Source organism: Camelus dromedarius, chromosome 21, assembly GCF_036321535.1.
Source record: "Camelus dromedarius isolate mCamDro1 chromosome 21, mCamDro1.pat, whole genome shotgun sequence".
NCBI classification, from domain to species: Eukaryota; Metazoa; Chordata; class Mammalia; order Artiodactyla; family Camelidae; genus Camelus; species Camelus dromedarius.
The window spans coordinates 22,237,432-22,253,574 of record NC_087456.1 but is presented as its reverse complement, the minus strand read 5'-3'; the positions used below and the strand labels follow the sequence as shown (position 1 = coordinate 22,253,574).

The 16,143-nt window shown below is 46.4% G+C and overlaps 1 protein-coding gene across 2 annotated transcripts in view; it reads left to right on the top strand.

The window, feature by feature from the left end:
• The window catches only part of CNIH3 (cornichon family AMPA receptor auxiliary protein 3), a 207,778-nt gene that overhangs the window by 32,886 nt on the left and 158,749 nt on the right, over window positions 1-16,143 (top strand). Inside the window, exons 2-3 of one of the 2 annotated variants that reach the window (XR_010377167.1) lie at window positions 13,738-13,823; window positions 15,037-15,155. The exons of the other annotated variant lie outside the window; for it this stretch is intronic. The gene's annotated coding sequence lies outside the window, so the exon portion shown is untranslated. Of the gene's footprint in view, window positions 1-13,737; window positions 13,824-15,036; window positions 15,156-16,143 lie in introns of those variants that run through there. 2 annotated transcript variants of the gene reach the window in all.

Sequence of the window (16,143 nt, the reverse complement as noted above, 5' to 3'; positions counted from 1 at the left end):
ACAGAACCACAAAGAGGTTGAAAAGAAGCCAGATTATCCCCTTTGTTAGCAAGGAGTGGTAGTGTATCAACATGGGCTAGAAAACCAGCATATCTCTTTTTCCAGGAAAGCAATCAACTCCTTATTTAGTTTCTCAACCAGGTGTCCAGATGAGTTGCAGAGTGATTCATAAGTGCTTTGTTTTTCTGTTCTAGTCAAAAGATTGTAATTTGGGGGTGATTTACTCATTCAGGTGCTGGCACATAGAATGAGATGGTAGTGAATCTACCAAAACCCACTGAAGTGTACACTTCAAAATGGTGAATTTTACGTTGTGTGAATTATTTCTTGATTTGTAATAAATCTAGGACTTAACCAATTATACTGTGATGGATTATGATACTCTGAGTCAGAAAACCTGGGTCAGATTTACTTGTGGAGCCACCCTCCCTCTCATCCTCCAGAATCAGGAGAAGCTCTGTTTCCTAGGGGGTGAGACAGTACAACCCATGTGATAGGCTTGGCTGGAAGACCTGGAAAATTTCTTTATCGTCATGGTTATGACATGGTTTGGAGCCCCCTTCTTTTATTCGTGCATTTATAAAGCACGAATTGCTCTGTGGATTGCTTTTTGCTGAGGCTTTTTGAGAGCACCTGGGAATCAGGAGAAATCCCCAAAGCAGAGTCATGGCAAAAGGCTGAGTGGTTTCCCAGCTGCTGACCCTGCAGCCACGCCTGGTCCTGGGCAACACTGAGAAGTAGTTGACATGTGTGTCACTTTCCTGGCCTGGTTGTCTTTTGGGTTATCATTCGCCAGGCTCTTCTATTTGCATTTCTCAAGTGATGAGTGTTTTCCAGAGTGAGCTCATCACATTAATCATATTAGGGTGTGAGTGGCCTGTTTAAGCCATATTTGTATCTCAAAGGAAGACCAAAAAGCTCAGAGGGAGGAATCATCAGGTGCCTTGGAAAGAAAGGGTGGGGGAAGTGGGAAGTTATTCTGAAGCAGTGGTGCCTTCCTGGGCATCCCTGAAATCATCCTGATTCAGGGCCCATTTGATCTCCTCATCCCAAGGCCAGTCTTGCTCGGCCTGTGCTGACTGCTGCTACTGCTACACCATCTGGAAGAGAAAATCAAGAAAACAGCTTTAGTTTCTTGCTCTCCTAGGGTTAGGCTAACATGGAGGCCACAGCGGCCTCAGCAGAAGCAGTGTTGATGGTGGCTGGTGGTGGTGGCAGGGGTGTCATTAGTAACTGTAATGAATCACGGCTGGGCCTGGCTCTCCTCTCTGACTCAGCTTGAAACTTCTTTCTGTTAACAGGAAGCCAGTAACCAGTGAAGTCAAAAACTTGCATGAAACTCTCTGGATCGGAAACCACCGGGTGTTGTTTAAGCTTCTGTTTCTAAAACAAGAAGGGAAACCATGGAATAGGAGCTTCCCTGTCCCCTTTGATGCAGAGGGACTAGGTTGGTAAGGCTTGATGGTGAGCCGAGGCTCTTGTTCCTTATGAAACGAAAAAATTGTACAGGAGTTTACAAAAACAGGAAGCTGGCAATGAAAGCTATTGGAATTATGTAAATTAAACAGTCGGTTTGGAATGCAGGTGGCAGCCTGCCTGTGGGAAAGACTGGAGAATGAGTCAGGATGGGAACAGCCAGGTTGTCAAGCGGTAGTGCAGGACAGGGGAGGAAACTGTGAGGCAGGGGGCAAGACGTGGGGGTGTGGAACCGTCACTGCCCTGGCCTTATCGCCCCAGGGCAGCGCTGGACCGGTGGGGCAGCGCCGGGAGGGGGGCTCTCTGGGTACAGTATGAGAAAATGAAGATGCTTACATTGCTCTAGGAGAGATTTGCATTTCCTCATGGATATAAGGGATGGAGCCCCCTTACTGTGCTCACGCTCTAGAAGGCTCTAGCCCACTGGCAGCTGCTGCCGAGGGGCCTGGGAACTCACGCTGTGATGAATGCGCCCATCAGAAAGAGGAGCTGGGAGCACCATGCTGTAGATCAGTGATTCACAAACTTTCGAGAGTGGAGACACTTTGTTACAGCTTGTTGTTTTAGGGTATACTCTTTCCCCCATCCTTTAAAAATATTTTTAGTGTAAACATTTAAGCAAGTGAAAATTAACTTTAAGTTTTAACATTTAAAAAAGTTCCTGTTATTTGAAATTTCTCAGACAACCGGATAGCCGTCTGTGGCACTGCAATATTAGGATTTGGACTCTCAGCTGTAAGCTGTATGCTCTTCAGGGCAAAGGAGAGCCCTTTGGGACTGATAAGGGAGCTTGCCATGTCAGTATCTTTGCTTGCTTACCCCTCCCCACTCCCGGCTATGTTGACATCTGGGGATACGTGATAAAATGTTCTTCTCCCAGACTCATTACTAATCACATTTTCTTCCTTCTAATCTCTCTTCCCTGCAGTCTATCATTCATCTGACCATCAGAGTTAATTTCCTAAAACAGAGTCTGTCGTGTCACCTCCCCTTTTCAACAATCCTCAGTGGGTTTCCCACTGACTACATAAAGTCCAGTACCTTACCACGGGGCGAGGAAAGCTTCTCATGATTTAATCCTCTAATACCTTTCAAGTTTTGATGTCTTTTACATCCCTCTATGGAACCACAAAATTCCTGCTAGACATGATTTCAGGTCATTTCTTGAACATCAGGAACTGAGAAGCTAAGAAACGAGAAGCTTAGCTCAAATTGCTTATATAATACAGGGATTTATGTGCTCCAGGATAAAAAAAAAGTCCAGTATTAGTGTGAGCTTCAGGCACGGCTTGATCCAGCAGCTCAACAATTTCCCCAAGGACTCAATTTCTTTCTATCTGATTCTCATGGCCCCAAGATAATTGTGAGCAACTCTTGGGCTTTGTGCTTCTTTTTTCATGTCTCTAAAGAAAGACAGACTCTTTGCCCCAGCATTCCTCACCTGTCTTCAATCTGATTAAATTTGTTTATGTCATCTGTTTACCCCTGCACCAACCCCTGTGGCCAGTGGGATGTCCTGCAACAAGCTTCCTCTTTATATCAAAAATTTCCCGCAGAACTGAATGGACACCTAAATGAACATTAGGACTGTAGGGAAGAAGGCAGGGGGCTAGAACCTAAGGAAGCATCCAGTGTAGTTCACTCCATATACCCTGCACCTTCACATTTCCATCCCCCCAACACACCCCCCGCTGCTTCCTGGAATGTACCATTTGTTTCCACTGATCATAGTCCTACATATACTTAAAAGCCTTGCTTAAATGCTACCTCTTACTGTTATGTCTCTTCTGTTCTCCTGGTAAGATTAATCCTTCTATCCCCCTTCCTTCCCAGGGCACACCATGCTTCCATCTCATGTATAATTGCATTTATTAATGCTGCTTTGCATTTTTCTTGGAAAAATGTGCTATATTTACCTGTCCTCTCACATTCACTACCTCTGACACCAGACGTGTGTTTTTTTCCCCACACCAACCCATTCTGACATCAGCAGGGTGTTCTACAGTTCAATTCAGTTCTGACACTATGTCAGATCCCACAAATTAAGGGCTCAGTCCCACAAGACTGTCCCGCTTCAGATGTTAATTGTAAGTCCCAGACTGTCACTTGTACTTCTGACCAATTGGCTATAAATCAGGGTTCCCATGACCCCCTCCTTAGGTTTGATAATTTGCTAAAATGGCTCACAGAATTCAAGAAAACTCTTACTTGCATTTACCAGTTTATTGTAAAGGATGTAGTAAAGGACACAGATGAACAGCCAGATGAATAGGTACACAGGGTGAAGTCCAGGACAGTCCTGAGCATAGGAACTTCTGTCCCTGTGGATTTGGGGTGCACCACCCTCTGGCACATGGATCTGTCCCCCAGCCTGGACGCTCTCAGAACTCTGTACTTTAGGGATTTTTGTGGAGGCTTCATCATGTAGGCATGATCATTTTCCTGCCCTTTTCCCCTCCCCAGAGAATGAGGGTGGGGCTGAAAGTTCCAGGCTTCTAATCATGGCTTTTTGGTGACCAAACCCCATCCCGGAATCCATCAAGATTCACCTCATTAAAACAAAAGATGCTTTTAGGAAATTCCAAGAGATTTAGGAGCTCTGTGTTAGCCACTCCTGTCACTCAAGAAATTCCAAGGGTTTTAGGAGCTCTATGTCAGGAATAGGAGTCGAAGGCCAAATATTAGCAGAAACCAGGATCAGATATATCTATACATGTATCATACTGTTTTACAGCATTCTATCCAATTGTTCATTTGTCTAACTCCTCCATTGGCCAGAAAGACCCTTGAGGTAGGTGGAGTCATACTTTGTTCATCGTAGCATTGAACGGTCATAACAATAATATCATTACTGAGAGCTTTCTGGGTGAAGGCACTTTGTTAAGAACGCTTCCCACGTCCTTTTATTTAAGTCTCATTTAGTCTTGACAACACAGTCAGCAGACAGCAGCATAGAGACTTGAACCTAGATGTTTCCTACTCCAGAGTTCATTTTCTCAGGCGTTTATCATGTTCATAGAGAAAGTTGTGAAGAGACACTTCCCTGGAGGATGAGTCCCTGCTAAGGTGACACTGAGTGGAGGAGGCAGACTAGATGGCAGAGGAGCTCCAGTCTTCCCGAGCAACTGGACGGACGGTGTCAGGAATGTGGGGCGGGGGGCAGGCGAGTGGCGACAACTCTGGGTCTTGTTGGGGAGGGTTTGCCGAAAAGGGTCTTCCTTCAGGACACCACTCGTGGGCAGAGTCCAGAAGTGCTGCTGAGTGCGGCTCCCTGAGCGAGGCCCTTGTCTCCTAGGAGTCCTCACAAACTGAGGGAATCAAGCCATTTTACTGGTGCAGCGAAATGGAAATTTGAGGCCCAAGTGAGTATCTGCTAAGATGAAATAAGCGGTGAGACTGTGGCCAGAAATGCTCTGTGAGGACACAGCTGGTCACTGGAGGGCCCTCCTTGTAGAAATACCATGTGGAGAAGGCGGAGGGAGCAGAGGAGGGGCATCCGTCAGAGCAGATGTCCAGGGCATGGAGGGGAGGTGAAGCTCAGTGGTGGAGTGCAGGCCTAGCATGCACGAGGTCCTGGGTTCCATCTCCAGTACCTGTGTTAAATAAATAAATAAGTAATCCTAATTACCATCCCCTTCCCCCCAAAAAAAGAAAAAAAAGAAGAACACCCAGGGCTCCTGAATGGTGGCAGCAGCACAGTGGGAGTTGAAAGGCTGGAGGCTCACTCCTTCCTTCACAGCCAGGCCCACTCTGCCTGCTTCCAGAGACTCCCAACTTGGGGAAGCAGAGGGGAAAGCCTTTGCCCAGGTGGAGGCGACCTTGCACTCACCAGCCCTGGAGAGGTGGATTGCTGTTCCACCAAGAAGAGTTTGGGGAGGGCCGGGATGTGGGCCAGATGGATCGAGTCTAGTAATGACTGAGCACCTCTGCCTATCTTCCCTGCTAAGTTCCACATAAACAACCAGTTGAAAAAGACTGTCCCCTGTTCATAGTCTTTATCACTGGGTGTTTTCAAAAGCAGTTTAAACGCTGGCAAACATAAGGCTTTTATTCCTTCTCTAACCACTGAAAGGAAGTGGTGGATTTAAAAACTATATGAATGGCAAAGAACAGAGCCAGAGAGACAGAAAAGGTGGCAGGAAGGGTGAGATGGATGATAAAAATGTGTTTGACAGGTAGAGGGGGGGCGGAGGGTGGGGATGCTAAGGTGGAGGGATAAGGGCTGGGGAAGGAGAGACGGGAAGGAAAGGAAGGTAGGAGCCAATTCCAGGGGAAGGAGGAGGAACCCCTGTCCTCAAGCACACAGCTTGGTGGGGTGGGTTCCCAGGCTGGGAAGCCTGGGAGACTTCTGCAAGGGTAAAGTCACGACCCTTTTGGGAGGAGGTCCTTATTTTGACCACCTATGAAAAAGGTTGGTCTTTATTTTGTATTAAAAACCAGTACGCTGTTTAGTCCACAATGTACTAAATTTTGTGTAAAACTTAATTTGGTATAATTACAATTCCTGTTTGTTAAGCAGAGTGTGAGACATGGGCCTCACACGTGTTTGAAAGTCAGGACCAGCAGCACATTTAGCAGCCTCCTTCTCCTGTGTTAGTCTTTTGGTCCTTAATTTCGCTCTGTCTTTTTCCTTTCTTGATTTTCTTCATCCCTTTCGTCTCTGTCTCGCTCCCCCTTTTCATTTCCTTCCTTTTGGCGTCTCAGGCTCCTGCACGGGCAAAGCCCCGGGGTCCCCCGCAGTGGGAAGGCGATGCTGCCCGCAGCCCCCCAGGGCCTCCTCGCGCCGAAATTGACAGCCGAGGCCTCCCAGTCCCCAAAGCAGCGCAGGCAGCGGCCCAGGGAGGCCTGTGCCCGAGGTTGTCCAGCTCAGGCCCCAGCCTGGCGCCTCGGTGCCCATCCACCGCACAGGGGCGGGTCCACCTCCTAATCTTGTCCTCGCACAACCCTGCCAGGGCCGCACACACGGGAGCCTGGTATTTCATAAGTGGAGTTGGAGTGCCGTCCTCCCACGAGGAGAGGCGAGCAGGAGACGCTCCCTATTGAAAACACAGCTGTTGCAGAGGAGATAGACAGGAAAACCGACCCAGCCCTCTGGCAGAGGCCGCGGCGGGAGTGCCAGCTCCTGCGAAATAACAGGCCCAGCCCAGAGGCACAAACACGCGGCCCTGGCAGCCGCTGTGGCAACCGGCCCCAGGAGGGCGGGGCGCGGGGAGCCCGGAGACCCCTCAGTCCCAGGGAGGCAAACGGGCCTTCTCCAAGAGGAGGCCGGGTTCACACTCCATCGGGATCCGGTCACGGGAAGGAGGAAGGGGACGGGGCGGCCCGTGGGGTCGGGAAGCGGGTGTCCAGGAGTAGGTGCCACAAAACCTGGTCTGGTTCTAATGGAGCGAACTCACTCAAGTTACTTGCTCTCTTTGAGACTCACTTTCTTCATTTGAAAAACGAAAATGATACTTGCCCTGCTTACGAAAGAGGTTGTTCTGAGGACTCTGGTTGAATGATACCTTCCAGAGTCAGATCTGCGTTCAGACCCTGCTGTTGCTGCACGTTAGCTGGACTTGGCATCTGTTTTCTCATCTGGGAAGCACTGTAATAGCTCCTACCTCACAGGGTCGTGTTGAGGCTGGAATGAGCTTAGTACAGTGCCTAGTTTATTCTAAGTAGCTCAGTAAATGTTACCACTTGTCATCAAATAGGAGAACTTTGTGTAAGCATTTTGTAAATCCTGGTGCGTTCTTTAAAAATAAGGGACATCATTCTTATATGTCAGATCAGCTGGGTTCCAAGCACTATTTTGTAAAGGAATTCCCTTTCTAGTTTCCTTACCCCCTAAGAAAGGTTCCCCTTTCTTCCTGTGGTCCTTTGGGGCCTTCAGTGGGAGGATTTTCCTGTGATTTACTCACTCTGCTTCCTCTCTCCTTCCCTCTGCCAGTCCAAAACCCATTTTCCTCTGGGGCCCAACTCAACTCCTCCAAAAGTCTTGTATCACTAGCCTAACTCCATCTTCATCTACCTCTCAGTTCTCCCAAGACTTAGTTGTGTTGATGTCAATATCTGTGGAAGCCCATACAGAGCTCTCTGGCTTGAGTAAGTAACTGAATCTTGCTAAGCCTCAGTTTGCTTATCTGGAAAATGGGGACTAACAGTGACTACTTCATCGGGTTGTTTAGAGGATCAGATGACACCCAATTCCTGAAGTGGTCAGCATGATGCTCACTTGGTAAGGGCTCATTTGAGGTTGGTCATGACTATTCTGTTGCTAAGTGCCTAATGGGAACATTTTGCCTCCCTGTCTTGAGTGTAAGCTCTTGAAAGAGGGCATGTCTTCTGTTTTCTCACATACCACTCATTGTGGTGTACACGTGTTGGGTAATCAATAAATACCTTGAATACATTTTTCCCCCCATTTTGGTTGACTTGTTTGTAAATTTGCAGATTCAAGTTACTTCACAATGATGGTGTATTGCTTTTCTGCATTTTTACAGGGAAGAGAAACACCTACCATGTATGTAGCAGGGTGTTGGGCACTTTTTACAGTTTATCTCATTTAACTTTCACAGGAAGATCAAATCCCTGAGGCGGGTGTAATTATCTCCACTTTACCAACAAGAGAACTAGGGCTCAAAGAGATTAAGTTGACCTAGATTACACAACTGGTAGGGCTGGGAATTGAGCTCAGGTCTGTTTGACTCTAAGGCCTTGTTTTATTTTATTTTCATTGTTTGTGCCTTTCAGTCACATTGTCTTTGCAGAACAAATCCTGAACTTTAATTTCATTTACTGGTTATACTAACACCATACAAACTCTTGGTGTTCAACAAAGTTGAACTGTCAATTCATTACAAAAAGTCTGCAGGTGCAAAGTACTTTGAAGAAATCAAAACTTTACCTGAAAGGAGTACTTTGATCCCTGTGACCTATTGCACTAAAAGTTTGGTTATTTCTTTTGAAATGATTGGCTTACATTAGGCTTAATCTTGTTTGTCACTTTGAAAATACACTCTCTCTCCCATCCCCCAGTCAGAAAGCTTTTGGTGCCCAAGATCTAAGGGAAGTTCCCTTATTTTTAAGAATCTTGGTTCATCGAGTTTTGACCTGTAATGATCTTTTGGGAATGAATCTTCTGGGACTAGCAAAGCTCTTGGGAATGAAATTCCTTTGTGACAAAGGCAGCTGCGTGTTAAACACAACCAAAAGCCCAGCAGTGAAGTGGTGTCCATGTGAGTCACCGGGACGGGGGCCGAATTCCCATTGACTGCACACACAGGCACTCACTCCACACAGAGTCACTCGTCTTTGTCCAAGAACAGTGGAATGTGAAACACTCAGGGCAAAGTTCTGAAGCGAGCACATTCTGTCTTTACTGTCTTTGCTCCTTCTCCCTTCAGGCTTGGCCTCTGCTCTGCCAGGCGTCAGGGCTCTGCTCCATAACACCCTCCTCCCTCCTCCTGGCCCCAGCAGCAAAGGATCTGCTGGTGGTCATGGGTCATGGTCTCTGCTGCTGCTCCTCGGTGGACCGAGATTGAGTCTGCCTGCTACTCCTGGGGGAGGGGGGCCATTTGTGAGGGGGAGGATGAATGAGAATGGGGTTTGCCTCGGCCCTACTTTCAAGGCCTTCCTTGAAATGAAACCCGATTTAGCCCTTTTAGGAGAACGATGTGAGACCAGAAGGGGAGCAGCAAGTCACCAAGTCCAGCAGCATCCTTGGGAAATGGAAGTAGTTGTTTTTCCATTAGACCCTTTTCCATACTGGAATTTTACACGTCTTTAGCAATCAGACTAAGTCCAGCATTGGTCTAGGGAGAAAGATGATCACATTTTAATTCTCAACAAGTTCAATATCTACATGAGAAATACTCTTATTCATCAAACAAGGGATGCACCAATTCTCAAAACATACCGAGTGTTTCAGTCCAGACAGAATAAATCAAGTAAAGAATGGTTGTAGCAACCCAGAAAAGAGGCATGTATGAGGCCAGGTGTTAGTGATAAGACACAGAATTCGGGTCCGTATAGATTGGGTTCAGATTTTGACTCTGTTGCTTAATAGCACCGTGACCCCGGTTAGGCTAAGTATCCTCTCTGTGCCTCAGTTTCCTCTTCAGTAAGTGAGGATAAGAATACTGTCTGTCTTCTGGGTTTACTATGAGCATTGAAGTAAGTGAATCAATATTTTTAAAGTGATTAAAATAGTGCCTGGCATATAATAAATTCTGTGTAAGTGTTTGTCAAAGGTACATATATATTTGATGTTTCTCTGGTATATATCTCCATGGTGTTAGGTACTGCAGCCTGATTTGTCAACTAGCGCCCATTGCTAAACCAAAAGTCTTTGAGAAGAACAGTCTAAACCCCAAAACTCACCGCTGTCCCTACTTTTTTACTGACAGTGTCTGCAAGAAGCAGATGTCTTGGCTCTTGTTTCCAGTTAGATTCATGCTCAACTGCAAAAACCTCATAGGCTTACCAGTGCGAGAGATCAATTTAAATGCATACCTTGAGTAGAGATGTCTCCTTCAACTAGTTACATACACATTCACATATAGAGGTGTTTGCTACGCATGTGCACTGTAGAGATATGAAGAGAAACAAGGCCTGGTCCCTGATGGACCAGGAATGCTGTTTATATTCCACGTACACGTTTGATGCCTGTGCACGAGGGATTAAGCATTTCTGCACATCCTGGACAACTCTTCATTGTTATATAGGCTTTTCTCTCTAAAAGCAAAGTCCGTTTCCCTGAGTATCAGGAGTGGGCCATCTGCCATACCTGAGTAACGAACGAGAGGCATTTCAGTTTTCACCCCTATTTTATGTTATATGTAAGCACTGTGAGACTCCAGGCCTGAAATGCATTTGGCGATGGAGAGTTTTATAAAATAGAAGCTAGAGGGTTTGAGCTAAAACATATCTTTCCCCCTTTACCCTCAAACACAAGCTTTTCCTTCCTTTCCAATTCTCTAGCTATGTTTCTCTTTAGACGGTGGTCATTAAAGCCAGATGTGAACCTCTTCAAACTCCCGAGGTGGCACGGGCTCAGACTTAGGAGAGCTGTAAATGCTTTTGGCATCTGAAGGAGCAGGCTTTCCCAGCAAAGGCAAATATTCGAACTAGCACAATAAGGTTTTATACTGTATTGGTGTCTGTCTTAATTGGAATTCCTGAGATGTGATTTTCAATTTAATGGTCAGTGACTTCACTTGTACTCTGTAGAATGGGGCCATGGACCATTAGTGACACTCTCAACAGGAGTTCTTTATGATGAAATACTGCTCTAGCTCTCTGACTGATCTCACTTCCAGTCCCTCCTTGCTCTAATCTATTAAACACAGCTTGGCTAGTTTAGTTTTCCTGAGCATGGCTCTGATCAAATTACTCTCCTTCTCATAAAACTTCAGTGATTCCCCATTACATAAAGTATCAGTACGCAAAGATCCCTTTAATTCAACGTCCTAAAACATGGCTTCACTCTACTTTCCGGCTTCTCCCACTAATTTTATACCTCTATATATTCTTGTCTGCAATGAGACCTTATTGACCTCATTTATTAAGCATTGATTATATGTGAGGTACAGTGTTAGACCCTGGGGGTTTAAGGATAAATAAAATAAGATTTTTTTTTTATCATAAAGTAACTTACAGTTTAGTAGTAGAACTAGACATCTGAGCCAAAACTGGAGGTAAAATTTGTCAGATATTAAAAGAGAAGGGTAGTCCTTAGCGTCCACTGCTGGGCAAACATTATGGTAAGTCAGACCCCCCCATCTCTGCTGGTTTATTGGCCTGAGTATCCTCTCGGTTTCCTCTGCCTGTTCTGGCTCCACGTTTCTCCCCACCTATCATCACCCCGCCCTGGAGACCCAGGGCCAATTGTGTATGGATGACCCTTCTCCCTGCCTCCTGCTCCCCTGTCCCAGTTTAGGCTCTTGTCATCTCCCCCTAGACTCCAGTCATCATCTCCCTGGCCCCAAACAGCTGCCAGAGTGGTCTTTCTGCAAACCTCCATCTGCTCGTGTTACTCCCCCAGGGGAGAGCCTCCACACCTCCCTCTTGGCCACAAGGTGAATCCAAAGCTGTGAGTGTGAGGTGTGCAGACGACCAGGCAGATGCTCAGGCTCTGGGCCGCTCTGTGCTTCCCTCGCCCAGGAGTCTCAGTGCTGGAGTTGTGGCGGTGCCTGAGCCTGCAGGGCGACGTCCGGGCCTGAGGAGCGTCCTGAGGCCCTGTTGCACCCTCAGACCTTCAGTAGACTGTGCCAGTGTCTTCCAGGGGCAAACCCTGGAAGCCCTGACCACCTGCCCGCAGAAGGAGACTTGAGAAGGTGGTAGCATCCACAGTTGGGGACTTCGTTGGCTTTGCTTCTGGCCTGCCTGCTTCATCCTGCCTGGCTTAAACTTGATCACTGAGCCCTGGACTCTTCTCTCTTGACTGACCTGGGGCATCTGTGGATGTTCCATGAGGAATTTCTCCGTGGGGGCTCTGCTTCTGGGAAGGGGAAGCAGAGGCAGGCGAGGCTGGAGGGCTCAATGGTGCACATACTGCGCGCCACGTGCAAAGGACTAGGGTTCCCCCTCCGCTGCTGGGGAGGCCTCGCGTTTTCAGTGGGGGCCCCACATGGTCAGATTTGTGTTTTAGAACGATTGCAGTTAGCATCCTGGAGCCACCGGGGCCTAACCCGAGGCTAAGAATTGAGACAATTGAGATGACAAGAAACTTTGGTTACCAATGGGGAAAGGGCAGGGAAGGGTAAATTAGGGGGTGGGGATTAACAGACATATATTACTATATATAAAATAGATAAATGATGAGGACCTACAGTATAACACAGGGGATTATGTTCAATTTCTTGTAATAACATATAGTGGAAAGGAATCCTAAACAAAAAAATATATGTATGTGTATGTATAACTGAATCACTTTGCTGTACACCTGAAACTAGTATTGTAAATCAACTATACTCCAATAAAAAATTAAAAAAAAAAGAATTGAGGCAATTGAGATGACAAGGACCAGAACCTTGTTAGTGTCCTGGCCAGTCCCTTGCTGTGGGAATCAGGTAGACAGGTAAGAGGAACCCATAAGAGGAGATGGGTTCCAGAAACAACAGAGACATTTCCTCTGGCTCCTAAGGGGATTCTGGAGCCAGTGGTCTCTGTACTGGCTCTGCTGGGACTAGGACTGGGCCTCCCCTGGCATTGGAGGCCTGATGCCATGGGTTTCCCTGTTCCTGCCCCACCCTGTCTGCTGAGAGAAGGGGAAACCAGGATGGAGAAGGTGAGCTGTCTCATCCTCCCATAGGCCCAGAGCTTAAAAAAGCCTGGCTCGACATGTAAAATAAAAGCCAGAGGATGTGGTTTGGGTTGTCCCTGAAAAAGATCTCTATTTATGTATGGAAGGATATTTTCAGATGAAGTGTATTTAATATGAAGAAAGGGAGGCTGACCTCTCCGTAAAGGCTGTTCCTTAAAGACGCGTTGCATTACACTCTCTCAGGGAAAGAGAGGGAGCAGCTGATGCTGTAGCCTCTTCATCTTTATCAGTGACACCTTCACAGCTGCGGTGAGGCCAGCGGGCTGCTCATCAGGTTTCTAGATCTCTAGCCTCAATTCAGTGTGCAACTCATGATGTGCTGGTAGACGAGACACTGCCTTCTCCCCAGACTCTCTTTAACAATCTGTAAAGTACTCCTCCATCTTTTAGGACGTGACAGGAGGTGCAATTAATTCGTGTTTGTGAAGTGCTCAGAGGTCCCCAGTGAAAGCGGCTGTGTAAATAGCTGCATTTTCTCCACGAGGACTGAACCTGTGGTTTCACAGCCAAGCTCAGACGTGATTGCTAAGTGGGTAAACTGGTTTTTATGATTTCGTGTTCAGATCTTTGGAGGATGCTTATCCCTTCCAGTTTCTTTCCTTTGTCTTTAAAACTATTACTTGGGACAACTCTTTACAAATATGGAGCTTATACAGATACAATGAACCCACCAGCTAAGTGAACAAGAATCAACATTTTTTATAATTAACAAATTTTTATTAGCATTTAGAAATATTTTTATATAACGACACATCAGTTGTTATGTGGGTTTTAAACCTTGTTTGTTTTTAAAAGAGAAGAAATAAAACATTTGTATTTTCCCCATCCCACCCGTTTACCTTCCTCTAACCCCCTGAGGTCACACTGCTGTGGCTATGCGCCGTCCCTGTCCCTGAGCGTGTGCCTGTGCGCACCAGCGTGGGTGGCTGAAGTTTTCCCCCTGTATATGACAGGACCAGCCATAGAGGATGTGCGTGCAGAGCATGGAGTTTGGAGTCTGGTGGACCAGGGTTAGAGACCTGCCTCTGCCACTTCTGAGGTATGTCCTTTGGCCTTTTTGAGCCCCAGTTCCTGCATCTGTAACCTGGCAACGATTAGGTCACAGCATTGATAATATGGGGGATAATGGTAAAGTGGCTGGCAGTAAATGGTGACTGATATTATTTAGCCACTTACGTTTTTATCCCTTTCTTCCCCCCTAGATGAAAAACCTTTGAGAGCAGGCCCCTACCCCTAGCCTGTATTAAATACCCTTTCTGTTATTTATAGTGCCTGCTAGCTTGGTGTAGAAGCTTATTGTTTCTTGAAGAAATGATTGGAATGCCCTAGCCTTGCTTCCAGCCTCAGTGCAGAGGCATACAGGGGCTGGCACGACTGTGTTCTCAGTCCACCCAGATGACACTGGGACAGTCTAGCTGGGGGCGCTCACCAGGTCCTGCTAGCCTCTGAAATCGCACAGCAATGCACTGTAGTGGTGAGGGAGGGGGAGATGCAGAGCCGTCTCTCTGCACTTGATTTTCATAACAGTCATGGATTTTACATGGTTGATGTTTCAGATGCATTTTTGCAAGACTGTGCCCTCATTCCATGGTTAGTGCTTATTTTGCAGTGCACCCCCCCCCGTGGTTGGGATGCCTGTCTCTGGCAGAACATGGGAAACAGGACACAGGACACAAGAGAACACAGGACACAGACACAGGCAGAAAGGGGACAGCAGGGGGCGCCAAACTCGCACAGTTCTGCTGGGAAATGGAGCCTGGATGAGCGACAGGGCCTCCAGCTCACGTTTTTATTAGTTTGCTTGCTCTTTCCTGGGATTTGGTCAGTTCTTTCTATAATAGATTCTGCAGCAGAACAGCAGAGAGTGTTCTTTATTAAAAGAACAGACAAACCATTCCCTTTCTGGAAAAAGAAACAAAAAGCTGCCCAGAGATAGTAGTAATTCCCTGGAGAGTCCCGTGAGGGGCTTGGGCTCAGAGATCAGGGGCCCTGCCTCCAAGCCGAAGAAGTTGTCGCCACAAAGAGCCAAGTCATTCCTCATCTTTTGATTTGCATTTGTTCATCTTAAATCAAGAGCTAGAGTCCTTGTGTCTAAATGCTTGTGTTCCCCCCAAATTTATATGTTGAACTGTAACCTCCAATGTGATGGTGTTAGGAGATGGAGCCTTTGGGAGGTGATTAGGTCATGAGGGTGGACCCCTCACCAATGGGTTTAGTGCCCACATAAAAGAGGCTCCAACCCCTTCCACCAGGTGAGGACGTGGCCGGAAGAACCTGGAAGCCCTCACCAGACACTGGATCTGCCGGCACTTTGATCTTGGACTTCCTGGCCTCCAGAACTGTGAGAAATAAATGTTTGCTGTTTAAGCCACCCAGTCTGTGGTATTTTTGTTATAGCAGCCTGAATGGACTAAGACGTGGGGCAAAACCAGAACTGAAACACACTTGTCTAAGTCCTATTATTTGCTATAAGAGCTTTACAGTACTTGAGCTTATCTGTATGAGAGAAGAATAATCAGAGTTTCAGACCTGGGCACTGGATGGAGGTTATCTAGTCCAGTGTTTCCTAATCTGCAGTCATTTATATCCCATCTCTCCAGTTTTTGACATATGAATCTGCACTGCATTTAAATTATTTGCTTAGTATTTTAACATCCACTCATATTAAACTTATGTTAATTGATTTTAAAAGAAAATCACTACCATAAGTGGAAAATGAATATTCCTCATCTACATATTAAGGTAAAGAATTAACATTAAAATTAAGGCACCTAATACACCTCCTTTATTTTGCATGTGTGGAATTGATGTGAATTGCCCCAAACCTCTGTGAGTACAGAGCTCGACCTAGCTGGGTCTGTTTCCCCTCTGGCACATGGCTGTGGTAGAAAGAAGTTGGTTAAACTGGTAGGTCTTCTGTTTTGGGATGGTCTTAGACAAAGTTGTGATGATGCCAGTGCCTAGCGTCCCTTATTAATAGTTTTCCTTCTGTTGAGTTTTCCTTCCTGCTGAGCATGAGAGTCAAGGAAGTCCTCGGGAGGTACAGGGGGGTCTGGCTGGGGGTCTACGCTAGCTCTGGGTTGCATGTTTTAAAGTTGTGGCTTCCAGCACGTTTTCAAAACACCCACTGTTGGCAGGGCAACATGTTGAGTATGCACTCCCAGCAGACGTGTGCTCATTTACTTGTAATTTGATATGTGCCTTACAGTACCAATGTATTATGCATAAAAATTCAAAAAAGACATATTAAAGATAATGCAGACAGTATGTTAGAATGTTCTGTTAATTGTGATGGTTTCATTACTGTCATTCACTCATGTCTCAGGCACCATTTATGCTTAAGATTCGGTTCCTCGTTA